This window comes from Mobula birostris, chromosome 6 (assembly GCF_030028105.1).
Source record: "Mobula birostris isolate sMobBir1 chromosome 6, sMobBir1.hap1, whole genome shotgun sequence".
Lineage (NCBI taxonomy): Eukaryota > Metazoa > Chordata > Chondrichthyes > Myliobatiformes > Myliobatidae > Mobula > Mobula birostris.
The window spans coordinates 25,572,565-25,596,364 of record NC_092375.1 but is presented as its reverse complement, the minus strand read 5'-3'; the positions used below and the strand labels follow the sequence as shown (position 1 = coordinate 25,596,364).

Sequence of the window (23,800 nt, the reverse complement as noted above, 5' to 3'; positions counted from 1 at the left end):
TCAGTGTAGTGTAATTCAGGAACCAATCTGTGATCAGTGAGGCATCACAGACAACTAACCTGTTTTATTAGTTTTGCACTAGGGACAAATTTTGAGCAGGATAGCAAGGAGGAAATCCCATCTCTTTTGAATGTCCCCTAAAATATCCACAATCAGTTGCAATATGGAAGGGGCCTGGATTCAAAAAGTTGTCCAGAAGCTGATACATACCTGGATCAAAGGCTTCAGTTGTCTCAAACTTAACCATCGATCCTAAATGGACAACATTAAATCAACTGGAGTCCTCCTCCTGAGCAGTTTTCCTGGCACTGATGACTTAAACCCTGGGCTTCAATAAATGCTGCTCTCATTGCATCCACCCTGCCTCATGATACGACCAAATGATGTGCTGGCAACTTCTGAGGGGATCCATGCAGGTACTTCACTAACAGTGAGACACTTCATAATCTGAATAACTTCAGGCTGTGGAATGAGCACAGACGGGGAGGCTTGGGCTGAGTGAGACTGACTGGTATAAAATCATATGTACACTTAGAAACTATACCAGGATTGTACAATTCCATGGCACAAACACCAGTCAGAATTAGTAAAAACAGATGCCTTATTTTTGTGAATTAACTTACTTTCCAATCACTGGCATCAGAAAAATGATTAAGTTGCAAGCCATCAGTGCACAAGAAATTGAAAAGAGGAATATAGGATTAAATTAATTCTTCTCAAAACTGCTATCTCTACAATATTTACTCAAGGAACATTAAATTACTTAGTATAATAAACAGTTACCCTCCAGGAAATATGTTTACACACACACATGTCATGCCAACTGTGCTATAAAGGACTCTTATGTTCACCCAAAATGCTGCAATGGCAGGGAAATTGTGCATTTATAGAGCGCCGTTCTCAGCTTCAAGAAAACCTAAAGCATTCTTCAGCCAAAGCACAACCTCTGAAATATACCCCACGCACAAAACCACTGCAGAAAACTTTGTTGTCAGCTAGGTGCCACAATGAGGTACCTATAAATTTGACTTCAGGCTGACTTGAGGGACAAATATTGGCCAAAAACATTGGCTAAGAACCTGACTTACAGCCCAAACACCACAACCTGTGCCAAGTTTAACTTTTGTTTAGTAACTAGATTGTATATATCCAAATGATTTAATTGAAAAATGTTATATCGCAGCACTGAGAAGTAATAACATGTTGAGATTACCCTGTAATTTAGAGCTGGGTGGTGGTAAACAGTTGCCTGAACTCATTTTGATGTGTGATTGAGTCAATGAACTCATTTAGTAAGATTTTATCCCCTCATTGGTCGGAAACATTGCTGACACTGTTCTGTGCTTCTGTACACATTAACCCACGCCCTTCTGAGGTAAACAAGAAGGCTAGTCTCTCCATGTCCTTTGGGGTAAACTAACAGCTTCATGTGATGTGCAACAGAATCACCGCTAGTGTTAGCTCCATGACTGCACACATCGTGAGGGACCCCATTCTCAATATGTAACTCGTGCTGAAAAATCTGAACATTTTTCATAAATAATATTTGGGAGACTCTTCAAAACAAGGATAATAATGGATCAGTTCATGTTACTACTAAAGGAGGACTTCAAGTCATTTTTCTGCACCGACCATGTGTTCCAGCAGTCCACACAGAGCTAGTTCTCTTGTTTTACAGTGCTCTTGTAGGGTAGAGTCTGAAGTCATGGGTACCATCCGAATGGAATCGCTTTGTCTAAATCCACATGGCCATAACCATTATCTGTCAGGATCCTATGTGACCTTGAGCCTTGTTTATAGTTATGGATATGCACATGGCACCTATATGGAGGCATCTTGGATTTCCTGTATTGCTTTATGAGTGTTTTGTCATCACCAGGAGCCTATGGAAAAGGGCTGTGGTTGCACACTACAGATGCCGATGTAAACTGGATTATATTAGCTTTCTAATTCTAGAACTGAATGTGAAGCATGGACACTTAATCGAACAGAAACACAGTCAAGTTCTGTTCGGCTTCTAAGGAATGGTTACTAATTTGTTAATCCTCTCCCACCATATGGTTTTCCAATAGTAATATGCTAATTCAGAAGTGCAAACTTGTATTATTTCATGTGGAGGTGGATAGCCCAAGGGAAATTTGAGGCAGCTTTATTTGAATCAAGACACCATACTCTTTAAAGCTTTCGGCATGTGCTGGAGCTGACTAATTCCTGAAGCAGGTATTTGTGTTTCCAACTTTTGCAACTGGCTTCCTGCACCCCCCGTCTATAACTTGGTGCCAGCCGTGGGCAGCACTCTCATTCTGAATGGAAGTCCTGACCACTCTTCATTTGGAATGAGAGTGAATGAATGAACAAGTCCAAAGTGAAGGCCAGTTCTGAGTTGGTGCGCACGTGCCGTCTTTCAGATGTTATCTAGGGTCTTCTGCACTCTTCTCCCACTTGCGGGCGTAAAACATCCCACTGCACTGCTTGAATGGAGAGTAAGGAATATATATTTTACTTTACTACTTTAGACTGGACAGCCACAGCCATCCACTTCACCGAGGGCCTCATGTGGTCTGTACACACCAGCTGTGTGGTGAAAAAGATACAACAGCACCTCTTTCACCTCAGACAGTTGAGGAAGTTTGGTATGGACCCCCAAATCCTAAGAACTTTCTACAGGGGTACAATTGAGAGCAGCCTGACTGGCTGCATCACTGCCTGATATGGGAACTGTACCTCCCTTAATTGCAGGATTCTGCAGAGAGTGGTGCAGACAGCCCAGCACATCTGTAGTTGTGAGCTTCCCATGATTCAGGACATTTACAAGGACAGGTATGTAAAAAGGGCCTGTAGGATCATTGGGGACCCAAGCCATCCCAACCACAATCTATTCCAGCTGCTACCATCCGGGAACAGTACCGCAGCATAAAAGCCAGGACCAACAGGCTCCGGGACAGCTTCTTCCACCAGACCATCAGACTGATGAACTCACGCTGATTTGAGTGTACTCTATATTACATTGACTGTTCTATTTATTATACATTACTATGATTGCTCATTGCACATTTTGATGGAGACGTAACGTAAAGATTTTTACACCTCATGTATGTGAAGGATGTAAGATAAATAAAGTCAATTCAATTCAATAAAGTCAATTCATTTTCCTAAGGCTGCAATGGCTAACATATGAGGGCATAATTTTAAGGTGATGGGAGCAGAGTATAATGGGGAAATATTAAAATTACATTTTTTTATATGGAGTGGCAAGTGTGTGGAACACACTGCCAGGAGTTGGTGGTAGAGGCTGGCAACATTAGGGACATTTAAGACATGAATGAATGAAAAATGGAGGCCTAATTAGGAATGAAGGGTTAGATTGATCTTGGAGAATATTAAAAGGCTGGCACAACATTTTGGGTTGTTCTGTGCTGTAATGTTCCAAGTTACATGTCCAAATCGTCATTTGTTCTTCAACCAGTATCACTGGGTCTGCCTTGCAATGTTGTTAGTGTAATCTTGAACCATGCAAGGAGGCAGTCTCCTGAAATACATTCAGTGTGAAATACTCCTCACTGCAAATTGGTTTTGGATCTCATGACTGTGAAGTAGCTCCATTGTTCTCCAGGTTCCCATAGTGAAGCTGCCCTGCTGGTTTTTCTGTTCTATCCAAATGGTGCCTTCCCTGTCAATGAAAAATTTTTTGTTGATTTTCTCCCACTGCGTTGTGCTTTTCCCAAAACACAAGGAGTGACATAACAGGTGTTGACAAAAACTTTTGACCTGGGGAAATAGAAATGCAAACAATATGAGGAAACCTAAGGGAACAAGAATAAGAAAATCAGTTATAAAAGAAAACAAGGCAAAATTGAAATGGTGGCTATAACTATTTGTAGAATATTCAGTAGGAAGCTGAAGAGATAATACAATAACCAATTTCAACTCTCACTCTCATTTAATCTATTAGGGATTATTGTAACACATCAGTTCCCTCCCCCTGCCCCCGTAAAAGAACTATTTTGTCAATGATTCTACAATAGATAACATTTACATTATACTAAGGTTTAGAAATGGATCATTTGGCCCTTGGGCCCATATTTCAGAATCAGAATCAGGTTTATTATCACCTGCATGTGGCATGAAATTTGTTAACTTAGCAGCAGCAGCTCAATGCAGTACATAATCCAGCAGAGAAAGAATAATAACAGTAACAAGTAAAATAAAAATAATAATAAATAAACAAGTAGATCAATTACATGTATTGAATAGGTTTAAAAAATGTGCAAAAACAGAAATACTGTATACTTAAAAAAAAATTGAGGTAATGTCCAAAGATTCAATGGCCATTTAGGAATTGGATGGCAGAGGGGAAGAAGCTGTTCCTGAATCACTGAGTGTGTGCCTTCAGGCTTCTGTACCTCCTACCTGATGGTAACAGTGAGAAAAGGGCATGCCCTGGGTGCTGGAGGTCCTTAATAATGGACACTGCCTTTCTGAGACACTGCTCCCTAAAGATGTCCTGGGTACTTTGTAGGCTAGTACCCAAGATGGAGCTGACTAGATTTACAACCTTCTGTAGCTTCTTTCGGTCCTGTGCAGTAGCCCCTCCATACCAGACAGTGATGCAGCCTGTCAGAATGCTCTCCACGGTACAACTATATAAGTTTTTGAGTGTATTTGTTGACATGCCAAATCGCTTCAAACCCTCTAATAAAGTATATCTGCTGTCTTGGCCTTCTTTGTAACTACATCAATATGTTGGGACCAGATTTGATCCTCAGAGATCTTGACACCCAGGAACTTGAAGCTGCTCACTCTCTCCACTTCTGATCACTCTATGAGGATCGGTATGTGTTCCTTCGATTTACCCTTCCTGAAGTCCACAATCAGCTCTTTCATCTTACTGACATAGAGTGCCAGGTCGTTGCTGTGGCACCACTCCACTAGTTGGCAAATCTCACTCCTGTATGCCCTCTCATCACCACCTGAGATTCTACCAATAATGGTTGTATCGTCAGCAAATTTATAGATGGTATTTGAGCTATGCCTAACCACACAGTCATGGGTATAGAGAGAGTGGAGCAGTCCTGAGGTGTGCCAGTGTTGATCGTTAGCGATGAGGATATGTTATCACCAATCCACACAGGTTGCGGTCTTCCAGTTAGGAAGTCGAGGATCCTATTGCAGAGGGGGGTACAGAGGCCCAGGTTCTGCAACCTCTCAGTCAGGATTGTGGGAACGATGGTATTAAATGCTAAACTATAGTCGATGAAGGTGTTTGTGTTGTCCAGGTGGTCGAAAGCAGTGTGGCGAGCCATTGAGATTGCATCTATTGTTGACCTATTGTGACGACAGGCAAATTGCAATGGGTTCGGGCATGGCTGAGGCATCTTCTCGGCATTCTAACTTATTTTTTGGGAGCAATGGCCACTCTTATGCTCTTATGGTTTCTTCCCTTAAACAGCTGGACCTTCACAGCAATTTCGTGAATATTAGTTCGGTAATTTAGGATTGGTTTATTTCAATGTATTTAAATTTCTCAGTTGGTCCAGTAGTGTTTTGAATGGCTCTTCCTCACTACTCCAGGTCTCTGGATGATAATTGCAGTATTTCTGAAGTTATAATTGTGCAAAATTCGGTTGAAGTTCTTGATCATTTTAATATTGTGCAGCTTCTTCCTACTTCATGATGGACATATCTCCTGCCCATTTTGCCTTGTAATTGTTCCTCATCCTAGTCAGAGAATATAATCAAAACTGTTTTAACTATAACCTGAGCAGTTTCAAGACAGTTTACAGACTCCTCCTGGTTCCAGTTTCCATTTGGTAGTCTACACCTACCCAAATGAAATCTTGCCTGTTTTTTTTTTTGCTGATTTATTTAGTTCTTGCTATGGACTTTCTAAACTCAGTCCCCAATACCATCACTGTCGTCTTAAAGGAGTGACCTTGAAAGGATAATACTGATTTTCAGAATTAAAAACAAAAATGTAACTCTTGGAGCCTTTGAGTTTAATCATCTCAGTGAATGAGGCAGATTACACAGACCTCAGACAACAATATGTATAACATTAACAGTTCATTCCTGACGATGGGTGTCAGCCCGAAACATCTCTGCTGTTTATTCCTTTCCATAGGTGTTTCCTGATGTGCTGAGTTCCTCTAGCATTTTGTTTGTGTCACTCTGGAATTCCAGTGTCTGCAGAAAATCTTGTCTTCATGCATAGCATTAATTTACCTTTGGCCACATCTATGTTGTCTACCCCACAATATCTATCCCACATCACACCCTTGACCTCACTGTCCCAGCAATGAAAATGGCTGAATTACAAAATGGAAAGAAATTCAAGTATCTTCTTAGTATTTAATGGCTCTTTATTAAAAAACCCATCCCAATCAGTCCAGAATGATGTTGGTAGAGTAGATTGGGACAAATTTAAGGATTTAAAATGAAAGTTTGATTTATGACAACAGTGTGCGCAATAAGTTTCCAATGAGTTCAGTATGTTTAAATTCAGAGACAGCGGTTTGAAGTTGTGTCTAAATATTAACACCAATAAAGGCAGTTCCTTTCCAAACTTGTCAATCAAGACCGTCCTGAGGCCAGTATTCAAAAACAGTTGCAATAAATTTGTCTTTGTATCCCTGCCCAAAATGTAAATGAGAATGGAATCTGTACAATGCTGTATCGATTATGCAAATATGCAGAGGCTGAGTAATGCCTAGGCGGAACATGGTATGCTCCATTTCAAAGCTCAGTCACGTCCAGAAGGAAAAGGAACTGCCAGCTTCAATATACAATACGAGATGCTCCAGACCTGTCAGCATCTGACAGAAAATAGTTCATCCATGTGTAAAACTAGACTTGGGAAATGGCTGTCACTTATGGAAGCCTCAAGGCATTCACATCCATTGATACCAATAATTAAGCAGTTACAATCAGGGAAGCCACCGCGACATCAAGTGAAGCTTGTCGGTACTCTTCTCGCTTCAGGAGTTTGTGAATTCAGAGTCTCATTGGGGCTCAAACAAAATGTGCTGGCTGAAACTCCAGAAGAGTACAGTGGGAAACCTGCACTACCAGTGTTTCCTGCCAAAGACTTCATCTCCAATGTGCGATGCTAAACTACATGAGAGCAGCATCACGATTTACTCCCAGATTTGAAATTCAGTTCCATTCTTTAGATGAGGTATCAGACCAGAAGACATGGGAACAGAATTAAACCATTTGACCCATTGAGTCTGATCCACCACTTGATCATGGCTAATTTATTTTCCCTCTAAACTCCATTCTCCTGCCCTCTCCCCATATCTTTGATGCCCTTAATAATCAAAAACCTACCAACCTCTGCTTTAAATATAGCCAATGACGTGACCTCCAGAGCCATCGATGACAATGAATTCCACAGATTTACTGCTTTCTTACTAAAGGTATTCCTCCTCATCTCTGTTCCAAAGTAATGTCCTTCTATTCTAAGTAACACACACAAGTCACAACCATGAGAAAATCTGGTTTTTGAGAAAATCTAGAGTGGATCTCCAGCATCTGCAGATTTTCTTGTGCTTGTCCTTCTAAGGCTGTGCCCTCTGATCCTAGACTCTACCATATTGGAAATACCCTCTCCATGTCCATTCCATATGGACCTTCCAATAAATATTCAGTCAAAAATATTAAGTCAATGCCCTAAATGTTTGCCCAATAGTTGTTGGAAGAACTCATGATGATTGGTCAAGAAGCTACTAAGTGCTGGCCAGTTCATACTCCTCAGCTCATTTGTTGTGGGATCCTGCTATCTGTAGAACTGTTTCCTACAATAATGCAGTGACTTTTTCCACTGTTGAACCATGGAATCATACAGGATTGAAAGAGGCCCCTAACTCACCAAATTTTCAGCAACTGCTAAGTAACTGTTATGCAAGTGGAATTTTTTTCCTTCATCCTCCCCCTCCGATTTTGCCACTCATCTACACGTACACAAGAAGCGATTTTCACTGGACAATTAACTTACAGGCTTGCATATCTTTGGGGAAGGAAGCAGATGCACACAGAGCAAACACACAGAGAGAAAGTGCAAATTCTGCGCTCCGGGAGTCAGGACTGAACCTATGTCACTGAAGCTGTGAGGCAGCAGCTCTAACAGCTACATTATTCACTATCCCAAAGTTGTTCTGAAGAAAGGATGGGCCCATGGAAATATATGTAAATTAGGTACTTCTGTACTTCCTTTTGAAAGACTGTACCTCAGTGTATTTGGCTGAAGAGCTTTAACCAATGTAAAGGCAAGAAAGTCACAACAGGTCAAGTGACCTTGACAGAGAGAATTGGAAAGGTTCTGGTTCTAACATTCCTTTTGCCTATTGGCTCCACCAGGCATGCTTTGTTTCCAATATTTTATGTTTGTATTTAATATTAAAAGAATCATGTTTGAAAACATATGTTAGACCAAACTGAGGGATCAATATTATTCCCACAGTCCCATATTCAGATTTAGCATATGAGCCCAGAAGTCACCTTTGGTGGCATTGCTGGATGTGTAACAGTTAAATAATTAATTTATTTGAAAACAGCTTGGAACAGGCTCTTCTGACTCTTCAAACTGTGCCACCCAACAGCCCTCTATATAACCTTAGCCTAATCACGGGACAATTTACAATGACCAATTAACCTACTAACCTGTAGTCTTTGAACTGTGGGAGGAAACCAGAATACCAGGAGAAAACCCACGAATTCCATGGGGAGAATTTACAGACTCCTCACAGATGTTGGAATTGAGCTCCAAAATCCAACGCCCGAACTGTAATAGCGCCACGCTAATCACTATGCTACCGTAATGACTATTCCTCACTGTTGTATAGAATGGTGTCCCTTTGTCTACTGAGTAGAGGCACCAAATCATTGCAAGTAATCATCAGTGCCTGCATTAAACTAACAGGGGAACATGATATAAGTGAATTGAGTGTTCAGCTACTGTTTACGAATAGTTACTACGAAATCCTTCTTTAACCTTCTCGCTACCTAAACTATTGTCAGGTACTTATTCTAAGTAGTACGTACAATTAGATCCTGTTTCAAGAAGCATCAAACCTACCTCAGCCACTCATTTAAAAAAGTGTTAACTACCCTCAAACCTAAACCTGATACAAAGGCCAGTCTCTGCGGTTATTGTAAATTTTTTTTATATACTTGCACGACCCTTACAGCATCTACTAAAACACCCTCCTTTTAATGTTCCCCCGGCTATGAAATCCTGTGAATAAAAATTCCTTTGTGCTTTGTGAGGAGTCAGGTTTCACGCAGCTTGCTGGCTGGATGGTATTGTATAAAGGTCCATACTTCTCAGTTTCCTAGGTGTGCTTCCATTCTAGCAGTGTCACAAGCTGTTCATTACAGCTGTTCAGACCCAGCACCAGCCACTATTATTGTAGTTGCAAGTGTCAAAAGAATATTCCTTACAGAGTACAGAAGTGATATCATGAAAGAGGCTGTATAGTTTTGTGGGTCTTTAACTGATGCAATTAGATTTTATAAAATCCTGCTTAATACATTTCTTTAGTAGAAGTTAATTGTCCTTAATCCATTTCCCTCTCCAATTACCTCTCTCACAATGTGCAGCAGTATTTTGCACAGGTGATAATTCAGCATGTCTAAGTGGAAGAGAGTTCGTCATGGGAACAGGCCTCCCCACCATCAAGGATATCTTCTAAAACGCTTTGCTTCGAGAAGGCTGTACCGTTCATTAAAGACCCCAGCACCTGAGACATGCCCTCTTCTCATTACTACCATCAGAGAGGAGATACAAGAGCCTGAAGACTCACTCAACGATTTAGGAACTTCCACACTGCCATCAGATTTCTGAATGGTCCACGAACACTTCCTCATTGTTTGTCTTTTGCACTATATATTTTAACATAGTGGACCAAACATTTCACAGTTAAGTAGAATTGCCAGGGATTGCCCTGTTATAGATTACACAAGATAAATCATGGCTTGAGTTGTGGGCATAAGTGTTGCTAGAAGTTGGTGTGAGATTTTCCACTGTTGTCAAGGAATCAGCAAAACTGGACGCTGACTATGTTTGCCCTAAAACAGAGAGGTAAGATTTTCCACTGTGTTCTTGGTGAGAAAGATTGAACTGAGTGAAAGTTAAAGGGCGGAAACCAAGCCCTTGCAGCCCTCATAATCTTTCAACGGTTGGAGAATTTGGAGAGCGATCAGTTTCTCCACGTGCACACACATGTGCCCTCACTGAGGGGTTAGCGGTGGAAGGAGTGAGCAGTGTGGGGATTGACATCTTAGAGGATCTGCCTTGGGCCCAACAAACTGACGCTATCATGAAGAAGGTATAGCCAACGGCCATACTTCATTAGGAGTTTGAGCTGATTTTGGTATGTCACCAAAGACTCTAGCAAATTTCTAGACATGCTCCATGGACAGCGTTCTGGAAGGTTGTGTCACCACCTGATACAGAGGCTCCAATGCACGATGATGGCAAGAGCCTGCAGAGAGTTTAGATTCAGCCAGTTCCAACGGTTGGGAGTACATACAGGATGCTGTAGGAACTCAGCAGTTCAGACAGCATCTATGGAAATGAATAAACTTTCAAAGTTACGGGCTGAGTCCTGACGAAGGGTCTCGACCCAAAACGTAAACCGTTTATTCATTTCCATAGATACCGTTTGATCTGCTGAGTGCCTACAGCATTTTGTGTGTATAGCACTGAATTTCCAGCATCTGTAAAATCTCTTGAGTTCTTCATGGGAACAGGCCTCCGCACCATCAAGGACATCTTCTAAAATGCTTTACTTCAAGAAGGCTGTACCCTTCATTAAGGACAACAGCACATGAGACATGCCCTCCTCTCACTACTACCATCAGAGAGGAGATACAAGAGCCTCAAGACTCACTCAACGATTTAGGAACTTCCACACTGCCATCAGATTTCTGAATGGTCCACGAACACTTCCTCACTGTTTGTCTTTTGCACTATATATTTTTATCGTAATTTATCGTAAATGTATCTTCTATTGTACTGCTGCCACAAAACAACAAAATTCATGACATATGTCAGTGATAATAAACCTGATTCTAATTCTGCTACGAACACCAGCTCACAGAAATTAACCTCCTATTTAGAAAAGCTTCTAATGCAAAGAGCATGGGATTAAAAGGACTGTAAATTGAACTTCCCTTTTAAAGATCGGTCTATGCCCTGGTTTGGAAATCTCCAGTTAGGTTACTCATGAAGAAAAAGCAATTTTAAAAATTGTGTACACAGTGCCTATCATGGCCTCAGCTTGTCTCAGTGAACTAGTTCTGTAGAGTTGTCACTGGCATAACATGGGTAACAATAGTGCATTTATGCCTATTAAATCCAACATTTACAATGCAATACCACCCAGATGAAGGGACAGAAGTTTAATCTCTTGCTTGAGGCTAAACACGCTGTACAGTAGGTAGCAATGAATGCGGGAAAGCACCAACAAGTATACCAAATAACCTTGTCCAATATGAGCATCAACAGAGGCTGAAACCAAACTGCATACTTAACAGGAATATTAAGGTCATACAGGACTGTGCAAAAGTCTTAGGCACATGTGAAAACATTCTGTAAAGCAAAGATGCTTTCAGAAATAATGAAATGAAAAGTTTCTAAATAGCAAAGAGTACTATAGGAAAAAAACGAAATCAGATCTATACTGGTGTGACCAACATTTGTCATTAAAGCTACATCAATTCTCTTAGGTACGTTGTTGTGCGGTTTTATAACAAAATCAGCTGGCAAGTTGTTCCAAGCATCGTGGAGAACTTGCCATTGTCCTTCTACAGAATTTGGCTGTCTCACTTGCTTCTTTTTGTCCAGATAATCCCAGACAGCCTCAATGATGTTGAGATCAGGGCTCTGTGAAGATCATAGCATCAGAAACCATATTTTAAAAAATCTAAGGTGCCCAAGACTTTTGCACAGTACTGTGCACATTTGGGTTTCATGATGCTAGATATTGGACAGATGATTGTGGTTGTGAATGACTGAAGACCCATCTTGGAGAAACTCCATACTTGATGTAGCATCATGTCCTGTCTCCCAAGCAGACATGTTGTTGCAGTTACAGGGGAGAACTGGACACTGGCACAACCGCTGGCACTGCTGCTTCACAGTTCTGGTGAGCTGGTTCAATTCTGACTGCGGTGTTTGCACAGTTTCCCTGTGACCACACGGGTTTCCTTGGGGTATACTGGTTTCCTCCCACATTCCAAAGATGTGGGTTGGTAGGTTAATCAGCCAGCAGCAAATTGCCCCTTGTGTGTAGGTGAGCGGTCAAATTGGACAGGATTGCTGGACATGGGTGGAGGACAAAATGCAATTACTGTAAATAGGCACTTTAGAGTTCAAACTCAGAGTAATTTTATCATCACAGTACATATATGTCACCATATACTACCTTGAGATTCACTTTCTTGCAGGCATTCACAGTAGAATGGAAAAGTACCACAGAATCAATAAAAAAAAACTACATAGGTTGACACACACTCTGGGAGCCAAAGAGCCTTTTTCAATGCTGATTCAGTGATTCTGTCAATCTGAATAATTCTAAGCACAGCAATGGTTTGTTTTGAACACAGAACATGACAATTATGATAGAATCATTTTCCTTGGTCTTTCAGTGAATGATTGTGATCTTCTCTGAAATCTCTTCCAGCCTCCAAGTCTTAAGAACTCTGTATTACTTCAGTCCCAAGCACCCCAATGGTCTTAGTTCCACCATTAGTGGCTATGTTGGTAGTTACCAGGAACCTAAACTGATGAAATCCTTCACAAAACCTCTTCATATCTTTATCTCCTTCCCTTTAAAGCACTCCTTCAGCCAACGTATTTGACAATTCTTTTCATCATCTTTTCTAGCCTTCCCTGTATTGGCGCAGTGTAAGTTTATTTGTAATGATGCACTGGAGCTGTCAATTACCTTAGGGAGTTTTATGACATGAAAAAAGCTGTAGAACTTAGAACTTTACAGCACGATGCGGGCCTTCCATCCCACAATGTTGTGCCATCAACTTAACTTACTCCCTCTCCTCCTACACTGCCCATCTATCTATCATCCATGTGCCTATCTAAGAGATTATTAAATATACAAAACATATTTGATTTTAGTGTGCACTGCATAGTCAAGAAGAACATAAAGATTAAATATGTAGCAACGGTTATGTCTGTTGCTTCCCAGTGCACTCTGAGATCAGACGACGGTACTAGAAAGCTTTTGATGTAACATTGTGAGTGTGCTGAACATTATAGTTTGTGTCTCAATTTGGGAATACAATAAACATTGCATTTTAAAAGCAAGCAACTCACTATTATGATACGAATGGGAAGGGAGGAGATCAGGATAGAAAAGGCCTAAATTTATCTTATTTATTCTTGATTGCACAATGAAAAGAAGTTTTTGTCCTCTGGCAGCCATGCTTCATCCACTGGGTTGGCTCTTAATAGCAAAGGCATGATGCTTTAAACCAGGGAATCCCAACCTTTCTTGTGCCATGGACCTACACCATTGAGCATGGTGTCCATGGATCCCAGGTTGGGAACGCCTGCTCAAAACATCAGTTAAGATATTAGATTAGATTAGATTCAACTTTATTGTCATTGTGCCGAGTACAGATACAAAGCCAATGAAATGCAGTTCGCATCTGACCAGAAATGCAAAGAATTGTGTTATTTACAAAATAACTGCGAATAAAAAGTAAGTGCTATAGCACACAAATATAAAAGTACTGAGACAGTCCAATATGGGTGCAATACTGCTTAGCGCTGTGATGTGAGGTTCAGCAGGGTCACAGCTTCAGGGAAGAAGCTCTTCCTGTGCCTGCTGGTGCGGGAGCGGAGGCTCCTGTAGCGCCTACTGGATGGGAGGAGAGTAGAAAGTCCATGGTTAAAGTGAGATGCATCCTTGATAATGCTTTTCGCCCTGCCCAGGCAGCGTTTATGGTAGAAGTTCTCAATGGTGGGCAACTGGGTGCCAATAATCTGCTGGGCAGTTTCCACCACATGCTGGAGTGCTTTGCGTTCTGATACGGGACAATTGCCATACCACACTGAGATGCGGTTGGTGAGTATGCTCTCAATAGTACAGCGGTAAAAGTCCGTCAGTATCCTGCGACAGAGGTGAGCTTTCTTGATGCTCCGCAGGAAATAAAGGCACTGTTGCGCCTTTTTGATCAGGATGGAGGAGTTCAGGGACCAGGTGAGATCCTCGGAAATGTGGACACCAAAGAATTTGACACTTGATACACGCTCCACTACAGCTCCGTTGATGTAGATGGGGACGGGAGTGTGGCTCCTAGCATGCCTGAAGTCCACAATGATCTCCTTGGTCTCCTGGGTGTTAAGGGCCAGGTTGTTGTTGGCACACCACGTGGCCAGGTGCTGTACCTTGTCCCTGTAGGCCATCTCGTCATCCCCTCTGATCAGGCCAAACACCGTGGTGTCATCTGCGAACTCGATTATGGAGTTAGAACCATGTACAGGAATGCAGTCATAGGTGAAAAGGGAGTACAGAAGAGGGCTCAGCACACAGCCTTGAGGCACGCCAGTGTTCAGGGTGAGAGTGGAGGAGGAGAGGTTGTCTAACTTAACTGATTGGAGTCTGTTAGTCAGAAAGTCCAAGGTCCAATTGCAGAGAGATGAAGAGATGAGCTGATACCAAGCTGAAGAAGTTTGACGATCAGCTTGGAGGGGATCACAGTATTGAATGCCGAACTAAAGTCAATGAACAGCATTCTGACGTAAGAGTTGGGGCTGTCCAGGTGAGTCAGGGCAGAGTGAAGTGCCGTGGAGATGGCATCCTCTGTTGACCTGATAAGCAAATTGATGGGGGTCCAGGGTAGTGGGCAGACAGGATTTCAGATGTGATAGAACCAGTCTCTCAAAGCACTTTGCAATGATGGGGGTGAGTGCAACTGGACGGAAGTCATTCAGGCCCAGGGCAGTGGAATGCTTCGGCACTGGCACGATGGTGGCGATCTTGAAGCTTGTGGGGACAACTGCCTGGGCCAGGGACAGATTAAAATTGTCCGTGAAGACCCTGGCCAACTGCCCTGTCAGATTTCAATAATGTCGCCAGAACCCAATCTGCGTATTAGAAGGATTAAAAACAAGAAAAGGTCTGCAGATGCTGGAATTCAAAGTAATACATACAAAATGCTGGAGGAACTCAGCAGGTGAGGCAGCATTTATGGAAAAGAGTAAACAGTCAACACTCAGGCCAAAACCCTTCACCAGCACTAGTAAAAAAGAGATGAGAAGTCAGAGTAAGAAGGTGGGGGGAAGGGAGGAAGAAGTGTAAGGTAGTAGGTGATAGGTGAAACGAGGAGAGAGGGAGGGGTGAAGTTAAAGAGCTTGGAAGTCAATTGACGAAAGAGATAAAGGATTGGAGAAGGGGGAATCTGATATGAGAGGACAGAAGACCATGGAAGAAGTGGAAGGGGGAAGAGCACCAGAGGGAGGTGATGGGCAGGTAAGAGGATAAGATGAGAGAGGGATATGGGAATGGGGAATGGTGAAAGAGTGGGGGCAGTCACTGGAAGTTCAAGAAATTGATGTTTATGCCATCAGGTTGGAGGCTACTCAGATGGAATATAAAACATTGCTCCTCCAATCTGTGTGTGGTCTCATCATGGCAGTACTGAAATGTTGGAAAGGGAATGGGAGGTAGAATTGAAATGAGTGGTCACTGAGAGATCCCGCTTTTTCTGGCAGATGGAACATAGGTGCTTGGTGAATCAGTCTCTCATTCAACGTCGGGTCTCTCCAATATACAGGGGACCATACTGGGAGCACCGAACACAATAAATGACCCCAACATACTCACAGGCGAAGTGTGGCCTCATCTAGAAGAACTGTTTGGGGCCCTGAACAATAGTGAAGGAGGAGGTGTAGGGACCAGTGTGGCACTTGTTCCGCTTTCAAGGATAAGTACCAGGAGAGAGATCAGTGGGGAGGGATGAATGGACAACGGAGTTGCTTAGGGAACGATCCCTGCAGAAAGTGGAAAGTGAGGGGGGAGAATATGTGCTTGGTGTTGGGATCCCTGTTGGAGAGAGAGAATTATGTGCTGGATGCGGAGGCTGATGGGGTGGTAGGTGAGGACAAGAGGAACCCTATCCCTGGTGGGGTGGTGGGAGGATGGGGTAAGGGCAGACATGCGCAAAGCGAAAGAGCTGGGGCGAGGGCAGCATTGATTGTGGAGGAAGGAGAGCCCCTTTCTTTGAAGAAGGTGGTCATCTCATTAGTTCAGGAATGAAAAGCCTCATCTTGAGAGCAGATGCAGTGGAGACAGAGGAATTGAGAGAATGGGATGGCATTTTTACAAGTGACAGGGTGGGATGAGGTTAAGCCTCCTTTCAACAGGTCTCTTTCCCAATGGAGAGTAGGTCATTGATGGTTATGCATGTCGCAGATAATTGTAATTGTCATAGTGACCAATATGTATCAAGTGCACATCATGCCTCCTACCACATTGTTGGGTGATTGGTGCTATAATGTTGTACAACGGAGTGTTGGTCTAATCTGTGAAAACATCCAAAATAAATAAGCATGAGTGCATTGGCTCAGAATACAGATTAGAGCTAATGATTTGTGGTTTATCAAAAGTGAAACTGCCTACAGGAGAAAGGGCCAAATTCTTGGAGCCGGTAGCTCCGTCACCTTCATACTTCAGCCCTGAGCCTTCTCCTCAGTGTCATTAATCTTCATTCGTGTAGAAACACACGATGCTTAAAAATAAATTGCTCACCCATGTGACTTTGAGGTCACTCAGTTCATCCTGGAAATAATAAACTGAACATGTGAATGACCTTATTTATCTTTGGTGTTACAACTGAGAAATTCATAGTAATTTTCAACAGCTATAAATTTCCTCATCTTCTTAAAATGCCAGAAAATCCAAATAATCTTTAAGAGAAACTTTGCAAGCAGTTCTGAAAAAATCCTGAGGTATGTTTTTCTTCTTGAGGACTTACAACACCAATTACTTGTATTCAATTAACATATATAATTTATTTATTCATATTTATTAAGATATGGGATGTGGGCGTCACCAGCTAAGCCAGTATTTATTGCACATCCCTAGTTGCTCTTGAGAAGGTGGTGATGAGGTGCCTTCTTGAACCCCTGCAGTCCCTGCGGTGTAGGTACACCCACAGTGTTGTTAGGGAGGGAATTCCATGATTTTTGACATAGCAACAATGAAGGAACAACGATCTATTTCCAAGTCAGGTTAGTGAGTGACATGGAAGGGGATTTCCAAGTGATGGTGTTCCCAGGTATCTGCTGTTTTTGTCCCTCTAGGTGATAATGGTCGTAGGTCTGGAAGGTGCTGCCTTAGGAACTTTGGTGTGTGGTTGCAGTGCATCTTGTAGGTAGTACACACTGCTGCACACACAGAAGTATTCCTGAGGTGTATTCCATAACTCAGGTGACTAGGCACTCGATTACCACTGTGAAGCAGGACCAGGTAGAATGCACTGAGGAACAGTAAAGGTTTTAGAAAGGCAAAAAATGGGGTCAGGTCTTGTTTGTGAAAGAATTAGTTAAGAAACGTGGACATGAAGATGTTTTCATCACTTAATGCCCTACTTGACATTGATATTAGAAAATGGGCAGATTATTACGGTTTTGGTAAAGTCCAGAATGCTAGTTTTTTTCCATTTCTGTTGCTGCTGCATGACTGGAGCTTCATCTCTCAGTTTTTGAATCTGCTCGGGATTAACATTAGGAAGAGTTCAGTATTCTGCCTTGCCCTGCAGTCACTTTGCTACTCCATACCATACCAATTCTCTGTATACATGTTGCCTATTTGCAATCCTACAATTATTCCCGCGTGCATTGGTATTCTCCATCTTCCTGTACGCATGTGAGACATGGACCCTCACAGCAGAGCTACAGAGGAAGATACAGGCATTGGAAATGAGATGCTATCTCAACATCTCGGGCATCTCATACTTGGACATCACAAACGAGCATGTCAGTAAGACCATCCAGCACCACATTTGCCCCCATGAAGACCTTAACACAACGGTGAAGAAAAGAAAGCTGAGATGGTACGGCCACGTAACAAGATCCAGTGGCCTTGCAAAGACCGTTCTACAAGGAACTGTGGAGGGGAGAAGAAGGAGAGGTAGACAGAGGAAAAGATAGATGGATAACATTAAAGGATGGGCAGGGAAAACATTTGCGGTGACCCAGGCTCTGGCACACAACCTTAACAGGTGGAACAGACTGGTGTAAAGCTTGACATGACGGCGTCCCTACGACTCCACCAGGAGTTTAGGGCGCAAGGCAAGGCAAGGCAATTATTCCTTCTCTGAAACCCTAATTTTCCTTCATGCCCTTGAGAGACTCTTTCACAACACTTCAACATTGACCCTTTATAGTCATTGGCCAATCTACATCTTCACATGATTACTCATAACATGCATGAATTCCACTGTGACCATCTCCCCATCCAGACCAGTTTTCGTCAGCTCCAATTTACCAGCTTTAGGGTTTCATTGGTTTCCATCACCAGTGCCCTTTATCCTCATATCCTCTACAAAACCATGAGAAAGTCATCACTTTATCAAATCAATATTGATTCAAACTGTGTCTATTGTCCCTTGAAGTGACTCTGTAATTCACTTCCCCACAAGTCATTTATGCCCCAATTTATTGCATAGTTTGATTCAAGGATTAACCATTCACAGTACTACAGTTGATGGAAACCTGAAATATAAATAAAATATGATCAGTTACCACAGAGTAGATTTGGAGAGGATGTTTTTTTTATGGTGGGGGAGTTTAGGACCAGAGGTCACAGCCTCAGAATAGAGGGGTGTCCTTTTAGAATGGAGATGAAGAGGAATTTCTTTAGCCTGAGAGTGGGGAATCTGTGGAAATTGTTGCCACGGGCATCTGTGGAGACCAAGTCATTAGGTTTATTTAAGGGAGTGGTTAACCGATTCTTGATTAGTCAGGATAGGTAGTGGTATGGGGAGAAGGTGGGAGATTGGGGCTGAGAGGGAAATGGATCAGCTCTGATGAAATGGCAGAGCAAGCTCGATAGGTCAAATAGTCTAATTCTGTTCCTATATCTTATGGTCTTATGCATCTACCTAGAGAGAAAGAAAACCAGTGTTAGGAGATATCATATAACATTATATATTTCTTCCTCCTGAGGGACTACTAACTATCTCCAGCATGTTAAGCTCTCTTCGATGTACTTTTATTTCGTTGACCTCTAATTTTGTTGAAAATTTACACTTTGCTTATTGGTACTTGATACGCTGCTGTCTTTAACCATTGCACAGAACTAACACACCATGTGCTTCCTGGAATCTATTTATTTATCAATTATGCTTCCACCAGTAAAATTACCACACTTAAATTAAGAAATGTGAATTCATACATCTCATAGAGTCATAGAGTACTACAGCACAGAAACAGGCCCTTTGACACTTCTAGTCCAAGCCAACTATTATTCTGCCTAATCCCATTGCAAGGCACCCAGACTATTGCTCTCCATACCCCTCCCACCCATGTACTTTTCCAATTTCCTTCTACTGACAGGGTGTTCCACACACTGACCACCCTCTGAGTGAAGAAATTCCTCATGTTTCCCTTAAACATTTCACCTTTCACCCTTAGCCCATGACCTCTAGTTCTAGTCTCATCCAACCTCAGTGGAAAAAGCCTACTTGCATTCAGTTTATATATGCACCTCATAATTTTGTACACCTCTATGAAATCTCCTCTCATTGTCTGTGCTCTAGGGGATAATGCCCTAATTTCTTCAACTTTTCTCAATAACTCAGGTCCTCAAGTCCTGACAATGTCCTTGTAAATTTTCCCTGCACTCTTTCGATATTATTTTCCTGTAGTTAGGTGACAAAGATTGCACACAAGCCTCCAAGTTAGGCCTCACCAATTTCTTACAGAATTTCAACGTATCATCCCAACTCTTGTACTCAATACTTTGATTTATGAAGGCCAATGTGGCAGGGTGGAGTTACATCTCTACCAAAGGAGGTGCAAGACACTCCTTCTCTTAGCTAGCCTGCAGGTCACTCTTGGGCAAGATGTAGCACCTGCTTAGCCCCTGATCAGGGCCACATGAAGCCATGGGGGCAGCTAGTGGCTGCTCATATGAGCAGCAAGTGCACATCACAAGTCCTGGTTAGTCTGGCTTCATCCACCTTCCCTTCCATTCCTGATGAAGGGTCTCAGCCTGAAATGTTGACTGTTTATTTTTCTCCATGGATGCTGCCTGACCTGTTGAGTTTCCTTTGTGTTTATTGCTAGGGAAAGGGGAAGATGTCAAACGTGGTATCTCTTTGTTCTGTAAGTAATTGTCCCATCTGATCAACAATGGTTCAGGGTCAAGAAAACATAGTAGTATGCCTTGTTTGTCATACTAACCAGTTCTTTCTGAAAGGTGTCTATAGGAAAAGAGCAACTCTGCATGCCTCTGTCTGTGGGTGATGTGTGGAGCCGGAAATTCTGCAACAGTTACTCTCGGGCTCTTATCAGTTTGAACCAGGTTTGTGGTTTCTATTGTCACTGCAAGCCCAATTTAACCACCAGCCCTGGCAGCAAATGCTGTTCTGCTCTCATGTTAACAGCTTCCCTGTCATTTTGTTAAAGTGTGTTCAGTTGGGCTGGACATGTTGCTCACCAAGCATAGACTAGTTATGGCTCACTTGCTTAAAGAACTGCAGTTTCAATGAAAAATGTGCACAATAGAAGAAAATTCTGTCACAGTTTAGAACTTACATGGTGAGCAGAAGGGCACTGAGGAGAGCAGTAGAACTGAGGGATCTGGGAACACGGATCCATAATTCTCTGAAAGTGGCATCACCGGTAGATAGGGTCATAAAGAAAGCTTTTGGCACATCCTTTCGTTCATTATGTGCCGTGTCGTATGATGTAGACAATCATGGTCTTTCCATGACCATGATTGTTCTTGGCAAATTTGTCTATAGAAGCAATTTGCCATTGCCTTCTTCTGGGCAGTGTCTTTACAAGAAGGGTGACCCCAACCATTATCAATACTCTTCAGTGATCGTCAGGCTGATGTCAGTGGTCGCATAACCAGGACTTGTGATGTGCACCAGCTGCTCATACAACCATCCACCATATATGTGTACGTGTCAACATATACAAACTTGATATTCATTTTCTTAGAGGCACTTACAGGAAAATAAAGAAATCCATTAGAATTTATGAAGAACTATACATAAACAAATTTACTTTGAAACAAACATGATAACCTGCCTAGTTAAACCATGCCTGCTTGAGATGGACTGGGAAAGAGGCATCAAAGAAGTTATGCCCCATTGTGGTAACAGTGACATCTGATGGCTATGGGCCTCTATTCACTAGAATTCAGAAGAATGACGGGCAATCTCATTGAAATCTATTGAATAGTGAAAGGCTTTGACAGAGTGGATGTGGAGGGGATGTTTCCTATGGTGGGAGAGTCTAAGACACAGCCTCAGAATAGAGGGGCATCCTTTTAGAACAAAGATGAAGAGGAATTTCTTTCAGCCAGAGAATGGTGAATCTGTAGAATTCTTTTCCACTGGCAGCTGTGGAGGAAAGTCCTTATGTATATTTAAGGCAGAGATTGATAGATTCTTGATTGGTCAGGATATGAATGTGTAGAAGGAGAAGGCAGGAGATTGGTACTGAGAGAAAAACCCGGACTTGACATGATGAAATAACAGAGCAGACTCGATGGGCCAAATAGCCTAATACTGCTCATCTGGTCTTATGGTCTAACATTCTAGGTTTCAACGCTGGCTAAGGTGAAAAGCCACACGCTGCAGAAACGACTACAATTTTTCACCCAGCTTCAGCTAACCATTCTGTGTAAATGAAGCAATATATGTTGCTACCAAACCAGCAATAGCTCTTTGTTAGGTATCTCTCGTAACGCATTTCTGATATTATGGTCAGCTCTAGTTTAAGTACAGTGGTTGCTCTTTCTTTTCAGTTAGTAATCAGTTACGAATCAAAAAAAGACTCAAAGCTTGGCCTCACAATGGAAATGATTGTTCATGAGTAGGGTCAGGCTTTCACACTGAATATAAATGTGCAACTGTCAGTAATCTGGTCCGAGGCAAAGTGGTGGTATTTTCTTCCAGCACGTAGGAAAGCTGCCCACAATGATCTAGTCATCTCTGTTGTGCCTACTCCCCCAGCTCCTATCTTGGGTGCTTCAAAAAGCACTTCTAGGGCACCCCCTGTGCCAGGCACAGCAGTAACTGAAAAATCTAAACACATTGGAGAATTTAGTGAAGCTGCAGGTAAAGTCAATGTGATGTTATTGTAGAAGTACGTATATGTCATCCTATTGCCCATTCTCCTCTCGTATCAGCTTGCTTCTTCTCCAGACCTTTACCTTTGCCCCCCCCACCTGGCTCCACCCATCAACTTCAAGCTATCCTCCATCCCCTCTCCCCACTTTTTGATTCTGGCATCAACTCCCTTCCTTTTCAGTCCTGAAGGAGGATCCAGACAGAAATGTCAACCGTTTATTCATTTCCATAGATGCTGCCTGCCCAGATGAGTTCCTCCATTCTGTGCGCTATATCATCATATACTACCTTGAGATTCATTTTCTTGCAAATGTTTATAAGAAAATTTAAAAATACAATAGAATTTATGAAAAATTGTAAATAACAGACTAACAAACAATCATTGTGCAAAAAATTGGGCAAATAAATAAATACTGAGAACATAAGTTGTAGAGATGTTGAAGGTGAATCTATAGGTAGTGGGGGGTGGTGGTAAAGATGTGTTTAGCGGTAGGGCCCTGTTGAAGATGGTGGAGGTTGTAGAGAATGATGTGTTGGATGCAGAGGCTCACAGCTTGTAGATGAGAACAAGAGGAATTCTATCCCTGCTAAGGTGGCAGGAAGATGGGGTGAGCGCGGGTGTTCAGGAAATATGCGGATGAGGGAGGCATCAATGGTTTAGGAATGGAAAACACATTCTCTGAAGGAGGACACTTCTGAAGAATGGGAAAGGAAAGCCTCATCTTGGGAACAGATGGAGCAGAGATGGAACTGAGAAAAGGGAATGGCATTTTTACAGGAGCCGGCATGGGAAGAGGTATAATCAAAATAGCCACGAGAATCAGTGAGTTTATAAAGAATATTAGTCGACTGTTTCTAGCGATGGAGATAGATAGATCGAGAAAGTGGAGAGAGGTGTCAGAAATAGACCAAGTGAACTTAAGGGCAGGGTGGAAGTTGAAGGCAAAGCCAGTGAAATTGATGAGCTGAGCACAGGTGCATGTAGTTCAGAAAGATCATAATGAGGTAGATTGTGAGATCAAGATTCCAACATTGTACTAGGGAACTATTTAGTAACCATATAACAATGAGAAAACGACCATCCTTCAGCCTGATGGATGTGGTTTTGGGCTTTTGTATTGCAATGGATGGAAGAACCGTTTGCTACTCCTTGAACCACTCCAACATGATCCAGATCCCCTTGTGATCTATGATAACCCTCTGCACCATCAACAACACTTCCTAATTCAGTGTCACTATTGTGACCTAGAAACACTGATGCCATTTCATGCACAACAACTATAAACATTGTTTAGGATGCAAAATAACACCATGGGGTCTCTACTCAGAGCACAGGTAAGTTTGATGTCATAATCAAGTTCGGCCATGTGCAAGCATCAGCTTTGCTTTTCTGCTGACAATGCTGGAGTTGGACGTGAAACCACAATTGTTATGATGTATAAGCACGGATGTAATTGCTCATCCCTGG

General features: G+C 42.2%; 1 protein-coding gene and 1 long non-coding RNA gene across 5 annotated transcripts in view; both read left to right on the top strand.

Annotated features, from left to right (window-relative positions):
* runx1 (RUNX family transcription factor 1) overlaps window positions 1-23,800 on the top strand; it is a 234,243-nt gene that overhangs the window by 2,416 nt on the left and 208,027 nt on the right. The window lies entirely within an intron of this gene.
* The window catches only part of LOC140198872 (uncharacterized), a 32,007-nt gene that overhangs the window by 302 nt on the left and 7,905 nt on the right, over window positions 1-23,800 (top strand). The gene's annotated exons all lie outside the window — the stretch shown is intronic.